This window comes from Lagopus leucura, unplaced genomic scaffold (genome assembly GCF_019238085.1).
Source record: "Lagopus leucura isolate 7727_CA_CO unplaced genomic scaffold, USGS_WTPT01 Super-Scaffold_100004, whole genome shotgun sequence".
NCBI classification, from domain to species: domain Eukaryota; kingdom Metazoa; phylum Chordata; class Aves; order Galliformes; family Phasianidae; genus Lagopus; species Lagopus leucura.
The window spans coordinates 32,149,739-32,173,879 of NW_024962264.1; the positions used below are offsets into that span (position 1 = coordinate 32,149,739).

The 24,141-nt window shown below is 41.0% G+C and overlaps 1 long non-coding RNA gene across 1 annotated transcript; it reads right to left on the minus strand.

Moving 5' to 3' along the window:
• Window positions 1-18,292: 18,292 nt before the first annotated feature.
• On the minus strand, window positions 18,293-21,910 carry LOC122180210. The gene is made up of 3 exons (XR_006178946.1): window positions 21,826-21,910; window positions 19,066-19,766; window positions 18,293-18,504 (listed from the first exon to the last, which is right to left on the minus strand). It is a non-coding gene; the product is annotated as an uncharacterized LOC122180210 (long non-coding RNA).
• Between the last annotated feature and the right edge of the window lie 2,231 nt (window positions 21,911-24,141).

The window sequence follows — 24,141 nt, forward strand, 5'->3', positions numbered from 1 at the left end:
AGAGCAAGAAATGCCGTGACAGTTTACATACACAGACAAGAGGTTTGGTGGTAAAGGCAAAAGCTGTTTTATTAAAGCCACACAGTGGCTAGGAGCTACAGTTAGACTACTGAAGCCTTGAAATAGACACCTTTGAAGCTGTGAAGGTTAAACATTAGATTCAATGAAGAGCTGGGTGAGCTTTGACAGAAGATCAGATAACTTGCTAAAATTCACTTTGATCAGCTTACAGGAGAGTTTTCTCAGCCTATGTAAGTGCTACAATCAGGACAAGATCCTTCCATTTATCATCTTTGTTCACACTCTCTCTAAGAAATGTCATTGCTTGCGACTCACTTTCACATCAAACAGTTACCCAGTTGTACAACTGTAATTGCACCCCATTCCTGAGGTCTCTACTGAGATCAAGTAGAGCTATTTTACGTTGAGGAATAAACCTGTTTTGTTTCGCTCCCCTAGTGCTAAAGACTGGCTACAGCAGTAGAGAAGGTGTCGAGCTCAGGAGACAAGGCTCCATAGTAAGCCAGTTTGCAGAATACTTACTGCGTCATTCTCAGAACTCCTTATCTGGGAACAGAGGAAATTTTCCCCAGAAGCCAGAGATGTAGAAATATTTCTAGCTTAAATTTTCCCCACAGTATGAGGACAGGAAGAAAATCTCCAGAGGATCCATCCTGCCATACTGTGCCCCACTCCACCAGACATCACTTAGCTGGGTCTTTACTTGCAGTCATGTTTTATGCCTATGAGTATTAATATACAGACTAACTGAAGTCTTATTTCTTAACACAGACTATTTAACAGATGCTTTTGTGCTTTACAAGTCCATACTAGCTGGTCTTCGTTCTTTTCTCAGCCTACAGAACAAACACTAGGTACGAAAATCATTGAGCCTCCAACACACATCTCTTCTAGCAACCTATGTGCTGTGAGAAGTACCGCCTTGGGTACTTAATTCTTTATGAGCTTTCAAGAGAACTTGAAAAGATCAGCTAAACAATTTTCCAATCTTGAAGAGTTTGAGCTCATGATAGAAGCACAGGGATCATTACCAAAATCATTACAGGCAGTGATTTATGCTGCAAGATATACTGTACCTCTGCTCTTCAGTTGCACAGCAACTAATGATTACTTGAACTCATAGAAGACCCTGTACGTTCAGAGAAAGACTTACAAACACCTCACATCTTTAATTCACACTGCTGATGAGCCTGGCCTATTACTAGTCTGTTTTGTATGCGTGCATTTTGTTTGTTTTACTATGTGCAGCTGTAAAGGCAGCAAGACCAATCTTGGATATGTACAAAGAGAAGATATTACACAAAAAGATGCTCACCATATCCAAAGATCTAGTTCCACAGGAAAAAAAAAAAAATCCACAAAGTAAGAATCTCTTGCTAGAGATCCTTCCTCAGTAGTAGTCTACCCTTAAAGTGAGGCCTAAGAGGAGTGGAGCTAGGCTTCCAATCACACGGGTGAATTGCTTTCACCTGTGCTTCCAGGGCTGATCAGGTCTTTTCTCCAGGTGCTCAATCAGTGGTTCAGGCCATGACTCAGCAGTTCCCAAACAGCAGCCAACTAAACTAGGGGCAGAAGAACTTTTAAAACTTTTGCAGGAATCCAGAGAACACATGACATTACAAAACAGAACAAGCCAGGTCTACATTACACAATTGCAATACATAACTGCTATTTAGTATTTTTTCCCTTAGTGTATTTACTGGAATGAAATATAAAGAGGAGTCTATGCTGATGTATGTAAATAAGACCCAAAGTAAGCATATGGAGCTGGGGGATGATAGCACATCACGTCCAAGATTTCTTCTGGCATAAATTAAAAACAAAGATAAAACTTTCCCTTTATCCTATCCACGTGTTTTTTAAAAAATACACATGCAGCACTTTTATTTGCACTGTAGCAGCACAGATATTTTTTGTATTATCTCCTCTACTCCAATTACAGCCCCAGTGGAGAAGCACTGCAGGTTTAACACTGACCTTAACTCTGGTACATAAGCATACTCATATGGAACCAGTTTCAAATACTGAAATAGTATGCTGTTTATATTTGAGTATAAGAGGTTTTGATATTCAGGTATTTAGGTGCTGCAAGTACATTTATCAGTGTAAACGTTTGATTGTGCTCCTCACAGTGAACATCAGGGATACATTCAAGTGCAAATAATGAGAGAATACTGCTTAAAAAAAAGGGCCCCTCAGGAAATCGACTTTATTTCTGAGTCCAACAATTGCAAAAATTTCCTCTTTATTAAATTCTTTTTATTTGGTGTTCTGTGTTCATCATACCGCTACCACACACAAATTAACACTTGGTTCTTCTAGATGGAGGAAAAAAAAAAAAAAAAAAAAAAAAACAAACCTAAACCTTCCTGTTTCATGAAAATAATCATGGAATTATAAGAGTTATTTCTACCTACACTGAGGCCTTGAATTCATGTTTGTGCAATTCTTGTGAGAAGTTTCAGCTAAAAGCTCCACAGTGTAAATATCAACCCTTTCAGTAAGAGCAGGGGAAAAGCTCTTCAAGCAAGAATGATATTTCAGGATTTATGATTTTCTTGACTACCCAAGCAAGCAAAGAGAAACAAGTACTGCAATATTTTTAAGTCTGCAAGTTATTGAAATGCTCCAATACTTTCTTTCAGTATAGCTAAGCTCTCTGCTGACACAGATAGTTTAATAGTCGAATAATAACAGAACTGGAAGGAGAGGTTAACTTAATTATGTACTTTTTCCAGTTTCACAAACTACTTAGTCTGAAGAACCTATGCAGGCCCTTGCTTTCAAAAACACCTAGTTTTAGATTTGCATAATTATAGGCTATCAGATTTTCACTACCAAAAGTATTCAACTACACATGATGAGTTACAGTTCAATTACTCTATACCCACAAATGCTGCTTGTGTCTTTTGAGCAATTTTCTGTCTACTGAAGTTTAGAGGTGGTCCCAACTATGGAAAGTAGACAGGTTCTTTCAGGTTTCTAGCTCAGCTCACACAGGTCAAGTTTCATGATAGCATAGATCTCCTCTTCAGTGAATTCAGGGAGGTTTATTTCAGATTAAGTTTCTGTTATTCCATGAAAGTCTGATGTCAAGCTGCTTTATCTGACATGGTGCAAGCACATGCAGAAAGGTCAAACAACTTGCTCTAAGTGACAGAGTGACTGAGTGGATCCCTGACCTCTGCCTCCAGCTACTAGACCTCCTGCACTCTTTAGCCATGTCACAAAGACACTCAATAGCTTGTGTCTAGAGGAAAGTATTACTGACTCCAGTTACGACCTGCTGAAACTGTATGCTAGCATCTGGGGGAGAAGTAGCTAAATGCATAGAAAAGCATGACTTCTGCCCTCTTTCATGAACCTGCAAATGCCCATTTTCCCTCTCCTTTCTCCTCTGCCCCATCTGGTGCAGCAGTAATCAGTCCATCTCCCAATGCTGGCAGCCTGACTGCATCAGCACCTTTCCAAACAGAGCAGATCGCAAAATGCACTTCTGCTGAGGGGCTTATTTCTTTTCAGTCGTAACCTCCTGACTCATTTAATAGACTAAGTATCTGGGATGGAGACCAAAACTTTGTAGCTGGATTCTGGTTTTTGTCCCCTAGGGCAATTAAGTCCTTCCAGCAGTGTGAGCTTGAGACTCTTCTAGTGTTGCCTGCTTGATCCAGGCAGGATCACTGAAAGAAAGAAAGAAAAAGTTTGCCGAAGTTCTTATGTTCCTGGCAAAATACTTTAGCTTTGTTTTAAAAAATGCTCTTAAAAACCCTACGCATATTTAGCAGTTAGACATTTAGCCCCAGACTTCAAGTGCACTATATGAGCAGGTTAGCCACAGGACACACATTGACTTTAATGGGAGTTTTGATATGAGACATTTATGCAGGGTACTGGAAATCTGTATATTCACTACACTAGGGAAAATTTTAGAGAGGTAAAATGTCTGAAGGGGTTGAAGGTAAAGGGAAGAAATAAAAAATAAAAGTATGTGATCTCCTGACAGACCAGCTCAGATCTTATATTACTCGAGTGTCTAATTGTATTGGTGATACCACGAATCCAGAGCTTTTCTTGAGAGATTTTACCTGCCATCCTACCTCTCTATGCTTGGAGCACTCTGAAAAAATCTCTTGCAGTATTTCGCAAGCTTTTTTGATAGCAAAGTTGGGAACACGAGAGAAAAATATTTCCAAGACACTTTTCAAAAGTAAATTGCAGAACTACTTGTTAATTAAAGCTTTATTTATGGGAAATTTAACTTATTAAAACCAGTTTGACACATACTGATAGAGGCTATTATGTCCCTAAAACCACTGAATGTTTTTCATACTACCAGAGGTACTGTTTTTAATTGGTTTGCATCATAAGTCACTGTCAGACTTTTGCGTACACTAAAAAGCTAGAGGTTCACTAGCTTCCTAAAGAGAGACAACTGCAGAACTACAGAAACATTATTTCAGAGATTGCTTGAAAAATAAAAAAAAATAATAGAAAGCAGAATTATGCCTTTGTGGAATAAGTCTGTAAGAAAACAATTGTCAACGGCAATAGACATTTATAAGTGATTAGGTATGCTTGTCAGGATGACACATTGGAAACCAAATGTATCTCTCTTCCAAATATGATGCAATCCATCTCTCACTCAAAGGATTTATGTCCTAATTTTAGACTTGGCACTGGAAGTGGGTAAAGGAATCAGCTCTAAGAGCAGGTCAATTTGCTCATTAACAACATGAACATTTTAACAGCGCACTATACTTCCTACTGTCCTCATAGCCTGTTTTTGAAGATGAGACAAAAGCAGAAAGATTTCATGGAGCTGCTCTAAAAGGGCAGGAAAATCTCTAGATGGACTGGATTTAGAAATCCTTTGAAGTAGTATCATCTGCAGATGATTATGAAGGGTTAGCATGCAAAGAAGACAATCAGCTATACAATTTCAGACTAGATTGCATATTAAAGAAACAGAAGTAGCTGAAATTTGATAGCATGTGAAGAAATTACGGGTAGATTTATTCAAAACGTAGACCAACCAGGTTATGTGGAAGTACAAAAAATAATTTTAGCAGATGTTTTTTCAGAAAGCCTCGGATAAGAAAAAGTCACAAAGTAGGAGATGCCCAGGGGATCTAGATGGAAAGAAAAGATAGGATTTTGCTGTTTTGTAGTAAAAGCAGTGACAGAATCTCATTATGTCATGCAGATGTAGTGAGAGAGAAAAGATCAGCAGAACAGGATCAGCTGAGAAGAATGGAATCTGTTACAAACACCTGAGGTAAAATCAAAAAGAAGAAAAAAAAAACATGTTCTGTATGTGCAGCGTCTAAACAACTGATATAAGCTACAGTGTTTTCCAAGATCCTGTTCACTGATTATCTAGACAGGCCAAAATGTACTGTGCTGAAGCTGTCTTTTGGCCAGCATTTCTGTATTTAGTTCCATGGAAACTATGGTATGGACAGGTAGGAGGAAAAGGTCTCAAGTACTCATCCAGATCCTATCCCAGTGCAGAGCTGGGATGTGTCCAGCACTTGGACCCAGAAGCTGGAAAGCACTGCCAAATCCCACAACATTCGCATCGTCTTAGTGGAGCGCAGGAGGATCGTGAAACCATCAGTGTGAGGCAGCTGTGAAAAAGGCAAAATGTTCACTTGGGATATAACAGGAGAGTAATTTCTAGCAGAGATAAGGAAGTATTCATGACTTAGACAGCACTTGTCTGGCATGGTGCACATAATGTCATCCACATTTGACAAAAACTGACTTACAATGGAAGAGCTAAAGACAAGAACTACCTGGGTAGAGACATTTTAGTGAGAAAAAAAAAAAGCAAACTGTGAAAGTTGGACAATTCAGTCTCTTCTTAGAGAGGAGATGATCACTGCATTTTGATACATGGGGACATAAAAAACAGTAAGCTCCCATCCTCTCCCCAGAGCTTTCCATCACATCCTGCGTTGCCTGGCAGGAATATGACACCTTCACCAAGACTAGGTAGTCTTTGTCATCTTGTCACTATTCTTTTCACCATAGCTTAGCAGGTATTGAGATTGAGGGGCACTTTAAGAATTCACCAGAGGTAGGCATGGCGTTTTGTCCAAATAGCTTTGTTGTTCAAGACCTTGTTGCTCACTCTCTCTGTATATGTAGCAACTTGACCATGGTTTTGGTTTTAATTTTTTTCTGGCACATGGCATTCAGTCCCTCAACACACCCAATGTCTCAAGCCAAGAACGACACTTAATTTTCAAGGAGCCTTATTGATGGTATTATAGCTAATATAAATTATACTGAAATATTTAAAATAGCAACAAGGTCATATTATTGCCCAAAAATAGCATATGAAGAACTTTATATTTTCTTTTAATCATTCTCACTCAATAGATAAACACTTTGCAAGCAATTGTTTCTAATGCAAAGCCAAGTCAGGTATTAGATAGCATAGGTTATTAAATATTTGAGTTTGGGAATGTTGATAATACACTGAGAAATGCTATGTTTTCACTCAAAAAAAGGCAAACTAGCCAAAACCACTCCTCTCTAATGAGCCTGACAAGAGCTAGACACATTTTAGGAGGAGACACATCTGGGGCAAGATTATCGATTTGGGCCAGCAGCCCAGCCTCACTTGTGGGCCGCCAAATTTGCCCATCTGTGCATACACTTTGTGAAAGATTTGTCCTACGCACAGGGCCTTTAGCACAGAAAACCCTGTTCAAATTCCACTTAAATCCTCAAAACCTAGCTTAAGACAGACGTAGGTGATGCAGAACTCTTTATGGAGGAGTAAACTAGATCATTTTTCAGGCACTGACACCTGCGTATACAGCTGATAGATTCTCACACCTGGCTAAAGAGATGATTGAATTTGCATCTGGAAAATTCACTTTAGAAATGATTTTTGCATGTATAAGCCAGACTACGTTATGGCCTCTCTAAGTTTATGCTCAGAAAAGACTATGTACAGGGTTCATCATTTTAGGTAGAAGTTGCCTCTCAGGAAAAATGACCAAAAATTGAAGATTAACAAAACTGAATTCCTGTTCTGTGTCTCTCAGATACTATGAAACAGCCAGAAGTGTATTTATTATCCCCTAACTCCATTGCTACTTGAAAATATATTGAGACTATGGCCTAGATGAGTCATTTATCAGTCTCTGTCTTTTTCAGGCTTTGCCAAAGTCATACATTTATGCACCTGGAAGTTTTCTATGTCAGGCTTCTCTCATGGGCTGAGGCAGCCAAAATCACAAACCTTCTGGCCTGTTGCATCCCTCCTATGACCAGCTCTGTTCCTTCTCCCCAGGTCAATGAGCTAGAACTGCCTGGATGGGGTGGCAGTGATCCTGAAACAGTCCATCCCGCCTGTTGCTGCTGCATAAAGTTGTGATGGGATACACAGGTGTGCCCCTAAAATATCTGTGCTGCCAGGATGGAAAATTCTTTTCACAGGAATAGAACACAGATATTTTAACTTAATAATCTGCAATCATGCTGTACTTCCGTGGTAGTCCACGCATATAGCAGTCCCATTCCAGACTGTACCACTTAGCACTGCTAAAACAAATTTGCACAGACAGAATATTATTCTCTTCCTTCAGAACCATTAGCTCCAGTATAAGCTACCTCACATGCAGGCAGTGCTAGATGCTTCCTGGACTTTCAGAGAACAATTTTGATGAGGAAAACATTACTCAAAAAGCTCTGCAGTGCTTGGAAATAACTCATGAGGGTGATCCCAGTAAGGCTGAAGATATGACAGAGAAGAGAATGCATGCTTCTTTGCCACCTTTTCTACAGTAATTAATAAAAACAGTAGGAACTAAAATGGCGATTAAAAAGAGCAGTCAAAAGGCTATGACAGTCAAGGAGCACTGAGACTGTTTGGAAAGCCTGTGAGAAGCACCTCCAAGAATAATTGGTAAGTGAAACCATGCCGTGTGGGCCTCCTTCACCTTCCAGTCCCTTGCCTAGCGAGCTAGGAAATACCTGGGTGCAAGCATCAGTTTGGAAATGCCAATGGAATTTTGCTCGAGCAAGATGAAATAAGGGGCTCACCCGCTAGGTGTGAGAATTGGCAGCCTGGCTGCATGGAAAATGTAGAGCTGGTAGAGGACATGGATGAAATAGAAGTTACTCTGCTGCGCCAATCAATCAGTTAACACCTTTGTCAGTTTGTGCTACCCATATAACTTAAGTGGGATATTCAAGTACAGAGGCTAAATATAAATTTATAGGAAAATGTGATGCCATGTTCAGCGATGTGTCAGTTGGGTCTGCATAGGTTGCTCATTTTTAGACTCTTCAATCTACTTTCTTCCCAAAGTGAAAGCAAATGAGACAAAGGAGGGAATGTGGGTGTGACTAGGAAGAGAAGTGTATTTTGTCATCTGTTTCTTGCAACAATAGGGTGAAGAATCACAGCTCCTTTGTCTACTTTATTCTCATGGACAGGTTCTTAGTGGCAGTAGGAAGAACAAAGAAAGGCTGCACAGAAGAGAAAGATAGTCTGATTCCTTTTGTTTCATTACATGAAATGGACACAGAAATTACTTCCTAAGAAAAAGCAAGGAACAGATCCACCAGCTCCCAGCTCAATAAAAGAAAACAACAATGTAAAACAACATCCCACTAAAAAACAACCACAAATACAGCACCCTGGTAGCAAGCACTATCTTCAAAACTATGCCTATCTGCCACTCATTACCAGAATTTCTAGAGCATTATTTTCTGACAGTCCTTAGATGCAATCAGAAATTTCCAGGTAAAGCTGAATTTATTTTCCCCAATGAGTATCCAGTGAATTTGCAAAATAATGCCATATTCAGCATTTGTGAGCAGTTCTACTGGTTTTCAGAATTAGAATAGAATTAGAATAGTCTCTGTTTTTCAATAGTCAACAGCTATGATTTTAACAAAAACCCTGGAATAGTTTTGATGGGAAAAAAAATATATATTGATGAAGTTCAGGTGTCTGACCAACATTTGTGTTTTTGACTAGGTTTGTGTCTGAAAGCAGTTGTAAAATAAATCTCAATGAGGCACATTCTCAATTTGCAGCATGAGCCTGGCAGGTGAACATACAGTAGTTTAACAGCAGGTTATTTCTCTGTGTGCACAGCTCCATCCTCTGCCTGAGTCCTGCCTCATCCTTCTGCTCTGAGTGGACCTGGATCTTGCTCCCTCTTCTAGGAGAGGGACACTGGTCATAGTTTCACCAGTAGCTCATTGAGCCTATGTTCTCTGTGACTTCAATTAGGACACTCTAGTCAGACAGACCTGCACCTCCCACTCTGTGTTTTCTTTGTCCAATAAGGAGAAAAGTACAGGATCTGCAAATTGCTTGATGCAACTGGGCAGGAAGCTGGGAGTATTTTTCTCCTTTGAGCTTCCCACAGCACCTTACTAGGCTTTAGAGAAACAAAATGCATCATGGCATTATGACTGGCCACTCTGTTTTTAAAAGTCCACAAACACAAAGGGCTGCCAAGTTTTTGGTTGTTTTTTTTTTTTTTTTCTCCCCTCAACTTAGCTTAGCATCATTGCCCATCAGCTCTTGTGTTTCTTTGTGGTAAACTTATTAAAATTGTATATTTTAGTTCCGCAGATTTATTACTTGGATGTTTGTCAAAGTCTTAATCTTGTTTTCTGAGACCTTACAGTGTTAGAGAGTTTGGGTTAATCTTTTTGCCTTTTATATTCTCATCATTTTGGTCCACTAAAAATAAAGTCTAAATAATTGGCTTTACTCCTATCTGCTCTTCTTAGAGTTTTGATAAGTGTGGGCAAATTCTTCTCTGAAGCCAATTAAACTAAAGACTTTTTGTAAAGAACAAGACATAAAGAAGAAAAAAAAAAAAAACAGATACAATATCATATACAAAATAATGTGAGATTCCATTCCTCTTACCACAATAATAACCTCAAAGGGTTTGCTTTCACAAATAATTCAGCTCTCATGAAAGTGATATAACTCAGCTGAAATCAGTGGAGTTTGCAACAGCTCTGAACTTTGATTCACTGTTTTGATCAAATGGTTTAAACTTTCCTTGGTACGCCCTTTAATTAAGACAAAATGGAACTGTCTATCCTAGCTGCTACTGAATAATTTAATACACTCTTTCTTAGTTATAGATAAACAGAAGATTTTATGACATATCTCCATCAGCTACAGAAATATCCACTTATGAAAGAGACTGCTCAGGGAAGTCCTTCGAACTAAAGGATATGGTGAAAATAAGACCTCTTGCTGCCACGAGAGACAATAGTTAGGGATAGCTGGGTCTTGAGTATGATCATTTTCTTTGGTTTATGTAGTTATGGCACTCCTTTTTTGTTGCCAATGTGCCCTCACAGCCAAAAAAAAAAAGCTCCTCCATGACTTCACAAGAGCTGCCCTGGACTGAAGGAAAGGAGATGTGCTCATTCAGTCTCTCCTCAATCCTGTCACCATGTTCTGAGGCCATCCTTTAAGTCTTACGTATACAGCAGGACCAGGGAGGCTGACCAGGTCATGCTCACTACTGAAAGGGTTCTAGCTAAGAGAGTTTTCTCTAAACGGATTTTACCTACATGACTAAAAGCTTCCACCATTAATTGCGTGCCACTGTGTTTCATATCAAGAAGCTTCCCCTCCCCAGCAACCTCAGGTACATTACCCTTTCCTGCAGTGCCAGGTTGCAGGAAGGAGGAAGGGCAACCAGTGAACAGGGAGCTGTGATAATGTTGGTATTCTTTCCCAGAAGTTTGCCTTCGCTGGCCTAGATTGATTAGAAATGTATGTAATTTAAGTATGTATTTCAGAATAGAGAAAGAGAAAAATAGAAAAAAAAATACAAGAGTTGAATGAACTGAAATCTTAATATTTAGATATTCCTAAATGATTTATACACAGTTTATTCCTTTGTGTTTATTTAATGTTCAGCAGGCTGCTAAAGAGCAAAGCAACATGTTTCATCCCCAAGCCTTATACACAATAGTTACTTAAATAGGAGGTGCTGTGCAGCTAAGAACTTCTGCTTGCCCAGCCAGTGCAAGGTAGGTTGCAAGAAAACCTAGAAGTAATACAAATGTTCATTCTTTAGAGTGCCTGTACAGTTTTCTGAATTGTGCACATAAAGTAATTTCTGTGTCTTTGCCATTCCTCCATTTCAGTAGGTAACTGGTATGTGCCAAGGACCTACTATAGGCAGAACTAACCATGTTCCCAGGCAAACACTGCACTCTGGCATGCCCTACATCAGAAATCAGACCTCAGCTATTAATAGCTGAGAGTTCCAATGCCTTGGGGCAACGCTGCCATTAGCAGGAAGGGGACGTGAACTTTCCAGGAAATAGCTTCGCAAATGCCCACAACAAGAGAGACAAATATATTATTCATACTCTCTCGATGCTTACAGAGAAATTCTAAAAAGTATTAAATATGCTTGAAGAAATTTACCTTCATTTGTTTTTTGCAAGTTACTAACAAAAATTAATATACCCAGGCAGTTCAATCAAAATGACCAATTACTGGAATTACTGTGCTTGACTGAAGAATATGCCATTCCTATCAGAAACAGGAAAAGCTAAAAATAAACTGCTGTTTTCATTCTAGTCTCCACCAGTGAGATGAGTTGACTGGTTTTGATGGACTTATGCCACTGGACGATTGGTGCAAGCAAAATCAGAATCAGCCTAGAAATATTTTTACAGGGGACACCTTTGGAAAACAGCTGGCAAAAGTACCCATAGCACCTCTAGTCATTGGTTAAATATTTGTCAAATCTCATATGCTCACATCATGCAGAAATTCCCCAGCTCCAAGAAATGGCACAGGAGAAGAGCTTTTCAAAGAACAGCTAAGTAATCAGCAGGCAATACTAATTATGATAATAAAATTATTCAGAAGATTCTTCAAAGAACAGTGTTATTAAATATTTTTCCAAAATGACCAGAAGCAAGTCATGTCTATTAATGCTGTAGTTACTATTGCTGAGATAATTAGATTTGAGAAAGCTGTTTGGAGCATATGCAACTACCTTTCTTCTCAGCAGATGTAACATTATTTCCTCTCAGAAATTAATTTCATTTGCTTTCTTTATATTATGGCCAAAGAAAACATATAAGAAATCTCAGGGCCAGATCATTATTATTTTTAATTTTTTTTTAAAGGCAAAATAGGACCCCTATACTTTAATGTTTTTTAGCAGTTAAAAAACCTACAGTACATCATGTTCTCCCCATGGAGGAAAAGGTTCCTAGCTAAGCAGAGAAGGCAGATGTTGTAGAATCAGGATCTAGGTTCACAGAGTAATTTTGGCTGTCACAGCTGTCACAGTAATAAACTTACAGCTGTCTGGACACCACATAAAGATTCACAACTTTCACTTAAGCATCCACGCTCCCTCAGTACTTCAAGCATGTGTACACTCTGTAAGTAACTTACCTCACAGCGATCTTTAAGACCAGATGATCTAAAAGGTGCTACCTCAACATAGCATGCTAGAAGTGCAGCCTAGGCGAGCGCTCAGTTTTTCAACATGAAATACTGAGAATATGATGGAAATTTAAATTCTATCTCTCAAACAACATGCACATCATAAAAGGCATAAGAAAGAACCAAAGCCTTCATCTATGACAGAGCCACTGATAGTGAAAGCCTGCTCGGCTAAACATTACAATAAAGAAAACACAAGCAGATTTCCTTTGTGTTCTAAATCAGAGGATTCTGTTCTCTCTGGTGTTCTCCCTCTTCTGAGATCTGTAATACAGACGTGTGGATCACACCCATACTCTAGACTACCTATGTTAGAATTTGCAGACCAGAACTACTCGTTATAAGCTGTAACAAAGCACAGGGACCACATTTCCTTCTATTTTCTCCAATAAGCATACAGAGAGACACATCCTGCAGTTCAAATAATAGCCCTTCTATTAAAGGGGTGAGTCAATAAAGGAAAATAAGAATTTTGCCTAGACATTGATACATTATCTGAGTCAGAGAAACTCCCTCCTGAGTTTCAGTTCCTCTTCTAAGTTCACTTTGGTTCTCTTAGACACCATGTTTAGAACAGGAAAGGCTCTGATCTAGTCCAAGTATCACAAATAACACTAACATTAAAAACTTGCTTCATTCTCTTGGTAGCTATAGTTGCTGTTAAAAAATACATCACAGCTGAATCCTTTCATTTCATCCTCCTCCTCTTCTGATAGGTCTTTCTATTGCTTCAGTATTCTACATCAAGTTGTCTTTCCTGGGTTATTTATTTCCAGTCCCATGTAGCACTTAATAACTAGAAATGCTTCCTTTGATATCTGAATTCCATCTGCTGAGCATGCTCTAACATTACCCCCCTTCCAGGTCCTCATTATTTACAAGAGCCCCTTTAATGCACAACTGCCTGTGTTGAACCTTACTATTATAGTGTAGAAGCTGAGAAATTGCCACTGTAGAGTGAAAGGTATTACTAGGGTACCACTTTCACCTCTTCTTGGGAAATATTTTAAAAGAGAGTAATAAGTATTTCTATCTTTCATTTGAAATCTAATAGGGGGGACGAGTGAGAGTGCGGAGACAGGTTCACCCGTGAGGTTGCCTCAGGCGAAGCGGTTGCCCCCAACCCTCAAGACTGCTTCTACCCGTAAGGACAGGAGGGTGATTGTCATAGGCGACTCCCTTCTGCAAGGAACAGAAGGCCCTATATGCCGGCCCAACCCTACCCGCAGAGAGGTGTGCTGCCTTCCTGGGGCATGGGTCAGGGACATTTCAAAGAAAATTCCTGGGTTGATTCGGCCTTCAGATTATTACCCGCTTTTAATAATTCAGGCTGGCAGCGAGGAAGTTGATAAGGAAAGCCTGAGGTCTATCAAGAAAGACTTCAGGGGAATGGGGCGAATACTTGAAGGAGCTGGGGTGCAGGTGGTCTTTTCTTCTATGCCCGTGGTGTCAGGGAAAGGTACAGGGAGGATCCAAAATACCCAACTCTTCAATAGATGGCTTAAGAGCTGATGCAGGCGCAAGAATTTCGGCTTTTTTGACCATGGGGCAATTTACACTGCACCTGGCATGATGGCTGCTGATGCATGCAGCCTGTCCTTGAGGGGTAAGAGGATCTTAGCTGAAGAATTAGCGGGACTCATTGACAGGTCTTTAAACTAGGAATGAAGGGGGAAGGGGACAAAATAAGGGCTACTGGGGTTGAACGGGTCATTCGAGGGCTTATACCAAACTCCATGGGCAATGACGGCAGAGTGCATAGGGAAGGACTAGGGCAGGGAGATGCTGGGGATGCTGCTGTTCTAGGGGATCCTAGATCCCTTATAAAGGTGGCGAGACGGATAGCCCGGCTGAAGTGCCTTTATACCAACGCACGCAGCCTGAGTAACAAGCAGGAGGAACTGGAAACTGTGATGCACTCGAAAGTTATGACCTTGTTGCTATCACAGAAACATGGTGGGATGACTCCCACAATTGGGATACTGCCATCGATGGCTATAGACTCTTTAGGAGAGATAGGCGAGGTAGGAGGGGTGGGGGAGTTGCTCTCTATGTCAGAGATTGGATAAACTGTGAGGAGCTCCCTACGAGAAGCAGTCAGGAACAGGTTGAGAGCCTGTGGGTTAGGATTAGAGATGGGACTAATATAGGTCAGCTGGTGTTAGGGGTATACTACAGACCACCTGATCAAGGGGAGGCTGTTGACGAGGCTTTCTTGCTCCAGATGCGTGAGATGTCTGGCTCACGGGCTCTTGTCCTGGTGGGGGACTTCAACCATCCGGACATCTGCTGGGAAAACCACACGGCGAGCTGCAAGAGCTCCAGAAGGCTCTTGGAATCCATTGATGATAGCTTTCTGGTTCAGGTATTGGACGGACCAACCAGAGGTGAAGTGTTGCTAGACCTGCTGCTCACCAACGCCGAGGAGATCATCAAAGGTGTTAAGGTTGGAGGCTGCCTGGGCTCCAGCGACCACGCCCTGGTTGAGTTTGTGATCTCAAGCGATGTGGGCCTGGCAAAGAGCAGGATCAGGACACTGAACTGTAGAAAAGCAGACTTCAAGCTACTCAATGGATTGCTGGCCAAGATCCCCTGGCGCGCTGCCCTCAAAGACAAAGATGTTGAGGAGAGCTGGCAGCTCTTCAAAGATGCCCTCCTGGAAGCACAAGAGGTCTCCATTCCTCCGAATAAGAAAGTGGGCAGGCGAGGTAGGAAACCGGCATGGCTCAGCAAGGACCTGCTGAGAGAACTGAGGGCGAAGAAAGGGGTGTACAAGCTCTGGAAACAAGGCTGTGTCACCTGGGAAGAGTACAGGAATGCCGTCCGGACTTGCAGACGTGGGATCAGGGAAGCCAAGGCACAGGCAGAACTGAACTTGGCAAGGGACGTGAAAAACAATAAGAAAACCTTCTACAGGTACATTGCCCAGAAGAGACAGGCCAAAACGGGCGTACCTACTTTGGTAAATTTAAAAGGAGAACTGGCTTCAACAGATGAAGAGAAAGCTGAGGTGCTGAATGAGTTCTTCACCTCGGTCTTCACTGGTGGCCAGGATTCTAGTCTTTTTCACGTCCCTGAACCCTGCATCCCCAAACCTCTATGTGGGGAACAAGGAGGTAAATCCCTCCCCACTGTAAGGGCAGAGCAAGTCCGAGAGTGCCTCCTTAGACTGAATGAATGCAAGTCTATGGGGCTGGATGGCGTGCATCCCAGGGTCCTGAAGGAGCTGGCTGAGGTGGTTGCCGAGCCGCTCTCCATCATATTTGAGAAGTCGTGGCTGTCAGGCGAGGTCCCGGATGACTGGAGGAAGGGTCACATCACTCCCATATACAAGAAGGGGAGCAGGGAGGACCCGGGGAACTACAGGCCGGTGAGTCTCACCTCCGTGCCTGGGAAGATCATGGAACACATCCTCCTGGACAACATGCTCGGTCACATAAAGAATGAGCATGTGATCCGAGACAGCCAGCACAGCTTCACCAAAGGAAGGGCATGCCTAACTAATCTTGTGGCCTTCTATGATGGAGTGATGGCATTGGTGGATGAAGGGAAGGCGACCGATGTCATTTACCTGGACCTGAGCAAGGCCTTTGACATGGTCCCCCACCACATCCTCATCTCCAAATTGGAGGGAAGTGGATTTGATGGGTGGACAACCCGATGGATAAGCAATTGGTTGAAAGGCCGCAGACAGAGGGTGGTGGTCAATGGCTCTATGTCCAGGTGGAGGCCGGTAACAAGTGGTGTCCCCCAAGGGTCTGTCTTGGGACCGGTGCTCTTTAACATCTTTATTAATGACATCGATGAGGGAATTGAGTGCACCCTCAGCAAGTTTGCTGACGACACCAAGCTGAGTGGTGCGGTTGATACGGTGGAAGGAAGGGATGCCATTCAGAGGGACCTCGACAGGCTGGAGGGCTGGGCTCGGGTGAACCTAATGAGGTTCAACACGGCAAAATGCAAGGTTTTGCATTTGGGCCGGAAGAACCCCAGGCACCTGTACAGGCTGGGAGGAGCGGTCCTTGCAAGCAGCTCGGCAGAGAAGGACCTGGGGGTCCAGATGGACGAGAGACTGAACATGAGCCAGCAGTGTGCTCTGGCAGCTCGAAAGGCAAATGGGATCCTGGGCTCCATCAGGAGAGGGGTGGTCAGCAGGGACAGGGAGGTGATTGTCCCTCTCTACTCGGCTCTTGTGAGGCCCCATCTGGAGTACTGTGTCCAGGTGTGGAGCCCTCAGTACAAGAAAGACATTGAGATTTTGGAAAGGGTCCAGAGGAGGGCGACTAAGATGATCAGGGGGCTGGAGCACCTCCCCTGTGAGGACAGGCTGAGGGAGTTGGGCTTGTTCAGCCTGGAGAAGAGAAGGCTGCGGGGTGACCTCATTGCAGCCTATCAATACCTGAAGGGAACCTACACCCAGGAGGGGAGTAAACTCTTCAAAAGGGCTGACAATAGCAGGACTAGGGGAAATGGATCCAAGTTGAAGGAGGGAAGATTTAGGTTGGATGTTAGGGGGAAGTTCTTTTCAAGGAGAGTGGTTAGGCCCTGGAACGGGCTGCCCAGGGAGGTTGTGGATGCCCCGTCCTTGGATGTGTTCAAGGCCAGGTTGGACGGGGTCCTGGGCAACCTGATCTGAATGTCTATGTTTGGTGGCCCTGCTAGGCAGGGGGGTTGGAACTACATGATCCTTGAGGTCCCTTCCAACCCGGGTGATTCTGTGATTCTGATTCTGTGATATGTAGTGCATTTTTACACTCATTCTGGCTGAATAATTTATGGTGCAGTGTTACTAAATACTTGAAAGGCAAAGTCATATCTTGAGCTTGCAATCATAGAATCATAAAATATCCTATGTTGGAAGGGATGCGCAAGGATTATTGAGTTCAGCTACTCTAACATCAAATCCCATTTAGACTGCAGAGGTTTCTAGGACTAAAGAAGTTCACCTTGCATTTTGAAGGCTGGAATTTCAGGTTTGGCTACTAAGTCACATTAAAGACTTGCTAGAGATGTCCCCTACCTTTCATGGAACTAAATCTTCAGTTTTCTAGAACCTGAGACCAGGAGATAATGTTTTTCCTTGGAGAGCAAGGTCAGCACACTGGTCATGGCATTATTATGATGGTCGTGGAGAAGATGGTCCATCTTCTCTGGAGCTGGGATTTAGAATAAGGCAATGGTCTGGAACATTGCCTAGCTGTTAAACTGGCATCTAAGCCTTAAGGCAGAGGACTTCTTTCAGAGTACTTTACTTTCCTTGTCTTTGTGTAACGGAATTTCTTACTTCCTTAGGCTGGTTCTTGTTTTTTACCCCTTTATAACTGGTTCATGTAGAGTTATTTGCTTTCCAAAGTTTCCATAGGGACAAGGCTATGCAAGTCCTTGCCTCCAGCATACTAATACTCAAGCACTTCATGAGTCTGAAATCAAGGAGAAATTGTTTAACTGAAATGTTACCAGAAGACAAGCAAAATAATATTGCTGTAAAGGCTGAGGAAAGGCAAAAATATGGGGGAAGAGGAACTAGGCCAAACCATGAGGAAGTGCACAAGGCAAGCAGATTTAACTGCCAATGCTGGCCACTCAGCTTTTCCTATGGTGAGCTTCAGGCTGTGCTTCAGACCTATAATAATGTCCCAGTCTTTCCATAATTTTCAATTCTCACCTCTCTCATATCCTTTAAAATCCATACTTACAACAAATTTTTAAAGGGGTGACAGAAGGGGGCAGGCAATCGATCAATTATTAATTTCCCATCTTACTGTCAGAAATGAAAACAGCCATTTGTCAGAGTTAATTTAATTATTTTTATTAGGGACTTAAATCTCATTAAGAGCATTATTTAGTAACAGAAAATCCCCAGGAGTGGAATCACTGTAAGGCAAAGGTGAGCCAGTCTTCAGCTGAACATTCCTTGCTCCATTGTCCTGGAGATCTCTTCTCCTTGAACACAGCTTCTGCAGCCTGAAAAACCCCATTCTCTCTTCCAGGAGACAGAAATCAAACTAGTGGAGGAAGACAAAAATGGAGTACTTGGAAATGGAGCAGTAGAAAGGGGATGTGATTTAAAAGCCAACTAAGAAATTACAGCTGTCTGATAGTAATATAGTTTGGTTTGGCTGGCTGAAATCATAAGCTAATTTCTGCGTGTCTTCTCTTAAAAAGTGTGGATCAACTGTTAGCTGATGAAGGGAGACATAGGAATGTGTGGTGCATGTTCCTGGTATCCCCAGGCAGGTAAGAAAGGAAAACCAGCAAATACTAACTGGACTTATTCTGCTTGGATAACACAATTCACTTCAAATAGAAAATGGCTGTTTTCCAAAAGGCCACAATAAATACACATTCTCTTTGAAGACATTTTCACCAAGGCAGAACAAAATAACAGAAATTTATAACGTGAAGGACAACCTGAAGTACAGAAGGGCTTTTCTCATTTGTATATAGTTTGTTCTCAAGATGTGGAGAAGCAGCTACTGAGAACAGTTAGTGTGAAAGTATTTTTGTTTTTTTTTTATTAATTTCTTCTCATCTGGTTGCACTTGATTCCACCCCTTTGTCATTACCTCCTTCATTGGGTGAGTTGGGTTGCACCCAGACTGCTTTGTCCCTCAGCCCATCATGGGATAACACGTGGGGTCACACCAGTGATGGGCATGGGGCCCAAGATGAACTCTGGTCTAAAGCAATGCAGACAAGAGCAACTTTGACAACTCCACTGATAGGAAATGCTTCTCAAGAGTTTAAAAGCTCAGGTTCCCATTGAAGACAATGTGCATGTAAAAGACAAAGAAACTGAAAGTTCTGGGTCTCTGAGAGCCCTAGAAGCACAGAAATGATGGCATCCTCAAGTGTTACAGAGGAGACTCAATATCTATATCTACATCTTTTAAATGTTAGTGTTGCTAAGGATGAAGTGCATGGGGAAGGCACAAAGGCAGGATAAGAATGGCTGCATTCTGTTAGTATCTAGCGGCTGAACACAGAAAAGTGGACACACAAGAAGAGAAGTGATATGTATGAATAAACCCCTCTGGCAGAACAAAGAAACCTCTGCCTAGAATCTGGCAAATTCTTAATCCATAATGCTTGCCTCAACCTTGTTCCAGTGTTGGGTTTATTGGCCTAAAATGCCAGGCACATGCGAGAGTATTTAAGAGAGGCATGTGTTTCACATCACACTTATCTTTTAGAGCAGGAAAAAGGAGGACAATTGGTTATGCTCCATGCTTCAGTTTCAGCCATGTTTCAGCCTTTCAGCCAAAATCTGAAAGGAATAATAGAACAGTATCTAGGTCTGCTCCTTTAGGCAGCATTATGCTAAATAAAATTCAAACCATAGACTATTCTACCATAAAAACAAACACAGAAAGATAAAAACTTTGCAGCAGAAAGTGGAAAATGATAGTTATATTCTGGATTTCCTTGTAGCTACTTGAAAGTCATGAATAAAAGAAAGAAGAAAAAAAAATGGCTGCAACTCTTGGAGCTAGGTTGACTGTTCTGAAAGCCTTGATTTGGGCCCCAATCCTTCAGGATGCTAGTGAAGAATATCTCAAGACTGAAAAATTCTTACATTAAAAGAATGCAAGATCAGGTCACCTAGGAAATGGCTTCCTTGCCATGGCACAAAAGCTTGAATCTGGAGGCATTAACAAATTCAAATACAGAGCTGAGCATGGATTGGAGTAAGATCAAAGAAAAATGTGTTCTCTTCAGAAACAGTTGCAATGCTAAAGTTTCTGCTCACTACTTTCAATATGAAGAGACTGGATTGATATGCAAAATTATTATCTTTGTTTTATTAATTTATTCTGTACTAAACCTCGTATGCCAGGAATTTCAGAGCATCACCAGGACAGATGTCAGCAGTAGGCAGCCAGTGATTTCAAGCTGCTCAGAAGAAGTTTTTCACTTGTATTCCCCCTATGAAAGGTTTGAAATTCATTATTAAACAGTGTGGCATTTCATGCCTGCTTGCTACTTCATGTCCAGGAACTAAATAGTTTATTTTGAGCAGTGTAGCTGTATAAGTCAGAGAGGTTGTTTGCTTTTGATGTTGGATGGTTCTTATGTTTGACTGCAGTGCCATACACTTTTTGTAGCTGTGATCAGATCACACATCATAAAACAACACACACTTCTGCCTAGAAATGGATTTAGAAACATTAAATAAAAAACATGTTTAGAGTAATGTTTTTCCAAAGTAGAAGATAAACCATTAAAAAACAATTATTGATTTTAGATTTCTGAAAAAAGTTTTGACATGTTTTCATTTTTACTAGCAAATACTAGGCTTCTAGATACACCCAAAGGAATCTTATTTCTGTATTAGCTCTTCATTACATGTATGTGTTTGGAGATTAGCTTGAACTGTGTAGGAGTGAGCAATAATGATGCTGTCTGCTCCACATTCAAGTTATCTACTAAGTTAGGAAGTTCTGCTTTTTCAGAAGGTGAAAAACAACATCGCACTGGATGGGGCACAGTTTGTCCCACACAAATTGGCTGTCCAGCCCTGAGGCAGGAGAGCACAGGAAGGGCCCCAGACACCTCTTGTGTATGACCAACAGCCATGCGACCCACCTCTGCTTTAGGAATAAAGCACTCAGCTCTGCCCAGGCCATACAGCTCTCCCTACAGCCCTTGCTGCAGCCTATGAGCTGACTTGCACATGGAGGCACATTCTGGGTGTAGGTGTACTAAAACTAGCTTGCTGTATAGTGGTAGATTTAACTATAAGACAAACATGGGCCTTTTACTATGTATTACAAGCAAAAGTATTATTTTACTGGAAATGTAATAACAGTTCAAAGTTTAAACATCTTACTCCAGACTCATTGTATGCCTGATGTCTAGACCTAGGAATGACTCCCATCTCCCAGAAGAAGGCTCTTTTTAGACTGAAAATCCATGAACAAACACTGATTTGGTGCAATACAGGTCTATGATTTCTTCCAGAGAGATATGTGATAGAGAAACTTTGTCTGATCTAGAGACACATATTTTAAAACAGCAGCAACATAGTTAAGAAATTGATTTTTTTACAAAAGGTAACAAAACCCACTACTGCTTTTCTGACATTTAACTAAAGATGAACTTAGTAATATGTGTTGGTCTTCTGAGTTATTGCTGATGAGCATATTCTTCTATCAACAACAATTAATCAGTCAGCTTAAAAGACGTTAGTATACAGTGTTTTTCACCTCCAATAAATCACAGTGTAGAAAAACATAAACACACAAGAGAATGTTTACAGATGGAAAGTCTGACCTAAGGCTTTAAACACACTCAGACCACCAGAGTTTTGTCCGCTTGTGACTTACATGCCCTTTGCAAATGGTCAGCTGTGTGGTACTGGTGGCATTCCAGAGCAAATCCCAAGCATAGCCCTTTGCAGCAGGGCTCTTTAGCAAGAGGAGTGACATGCTGCACAGCAACAAAGTGTTTTATGTCAGTAGACACCTTCTGTGACTCAAAAGGGCAATACTATTCAATGGCTGTCTGATAACTTCCTGACACAGCAAGCATTTGTGGGCAGCTATAAGAAAAATGCCCACAGTAGATTTCTTAGAAGCAGCACTTATCCAGAAGGAGTTTTTAACTAAAAGGACAACAAAAATAATGGACTTTTTTTCCTAAAGCTACTGCTTGGATGCAAGGGATGAATAGAAGAGGATAACTAAGGAAAAGCCTGTAGCTATCAACTAAACTAAACTGGTGAAGGCAGAATTTAAATAGTTTCAGTGGGGAAAGAGCTTTCATACCAGCAGTATAAAACCAACGCTGCAATTTAAGTAATAAAAAGTTCATAAAATAGCAACAAAACATTATATTCAGATTAATTCTTCTTTTTTTTTCTTTCTTTTATTTTTTACTTCCTGTGTTACAGTTAATCCCCCTGAAGGATGTGGAAAGCTCAAGGTTTCAGACTGTTAGCATTGCAATAACAAGAGTAGAAGGAAATGGGGAGACTGGGCAAGCTTGGTGAGTCCATTTAACACGTCCTTGCAACTTTACTTCAAAAAACCGTGAAAGCAATACAAGAAAGAATACATTCCTATTTTCTACCAGAGCATGGATAATAGAATGTGTTTCATGACACACTTCCATCAAAGCAAATCAACCCTAAACCAGAAATCTACCTGAGAAACATTGCTAGCTAATTTTAGATTCACTTGGAGGTGATTTCTTAGGGACGAGGATCCCCGGTATACATCTGTCAGAGATCCTTGTTGCAAAGTCATTATGTAGCCATTAAGATCTAAAGGAAGCATAGTGGTCCTAATCTTCTGATTGCAAAACTAACAACCTTGCATGTTGATTCAAAACACTAGCCAGCTTGAGTGAACACTAGTATTACAGACTTTAAACCACACAGTCTTAGGAAGCAAGTACGCGTTCAGTCACTGGCAAGAAAACCCTAGGGCATCATGCCAGCATAATTCACTAGAGCTGACCGGAGAATTCACAGACTTCTTTTGCTGTAACAACAGTCAGGGCTGTTTAAGATGAGGCTTTTTTCACTATAGATATTTGCTCAAAGATTATGAAACTACTCAGGAGGATGATGTTGAAGATGTAGTTAGCATGATACTGACACTGTGAGCAACAGCTAAATAGTAAGTTAGATCATGCAGTGTGCGTGCTTATACATATTAAATAACATATACAAGCTCTGTTGCTAGAAATATACTGCTTTTGGAGAATAACCCTTGCATTTCTGAGGGTATTTACATTCTGTAAACATATAAATATAAACATAGGAATATATAAAAATATAATATGTAAATATATATTACATATATACTATGCCACATAGTATAAGATATAAAACAAATACAGGTAACATGAAATACATAAAACATAAAATGTATTTTTAAAATTAATAGTAGTTCTAAAATGCTTTCAAATAGAAAAGAAGAAAAGAATGCCCTGGAGAATTGATTTCCTCCTGAGCTCTAAGAGGTCTTTCCCTCTTCTTGGCAGGAGTGGATTCTGTCTGCAGTCACTGCTTAGGCTCCCACTGTCCAGCTGGGAGCAGAGAGGTGGGCTGGGACACTTGCTGCCACAACATTGGATGGTGGTTTACAGGCACACACTGGAGCTGTGGTTCAGGTCAGCAGCCAAACCAGAGGTGAGATTTGTATCCTGGCAGGGCTCTTGTGTCCTTTGGTCTGCTTATGGAATCTTCTGTAGGTGACTTCAGAGTCTGTAAAAGCTGTTTACATGACTTTTATGGCTTTGTTTTTTTAATGGAACTGGTATATTCTGACATTTTTGTTGAAAAGACCTAAACATTTACTCTGGAGTGAAATCATAAGAAGCCAGAGCTGCCACTGAAATGCAACTCAGATAAACATTACTTCATGGTAATTAATTGATAAGGCATATAACTTTTTTTTTTTTTAATAAATAATAATAATAAAAATCTTCTAAGATTGAGGTAATTTCTTTTATTTTGCTTTCATGAATTCCCTCTTTATCCTTTGCACTGAGTGAGAACAAATGGATTCATTTTGGTCTCTGGTACGATGTACATGTTATAAACACTGATTTTTTTATTATTATTATTTTATTTTTTACAGCCTCATTAGCTCATTAAGGTATCCAGAGTTTCACTAGGTTTTGTTCTGCACAGG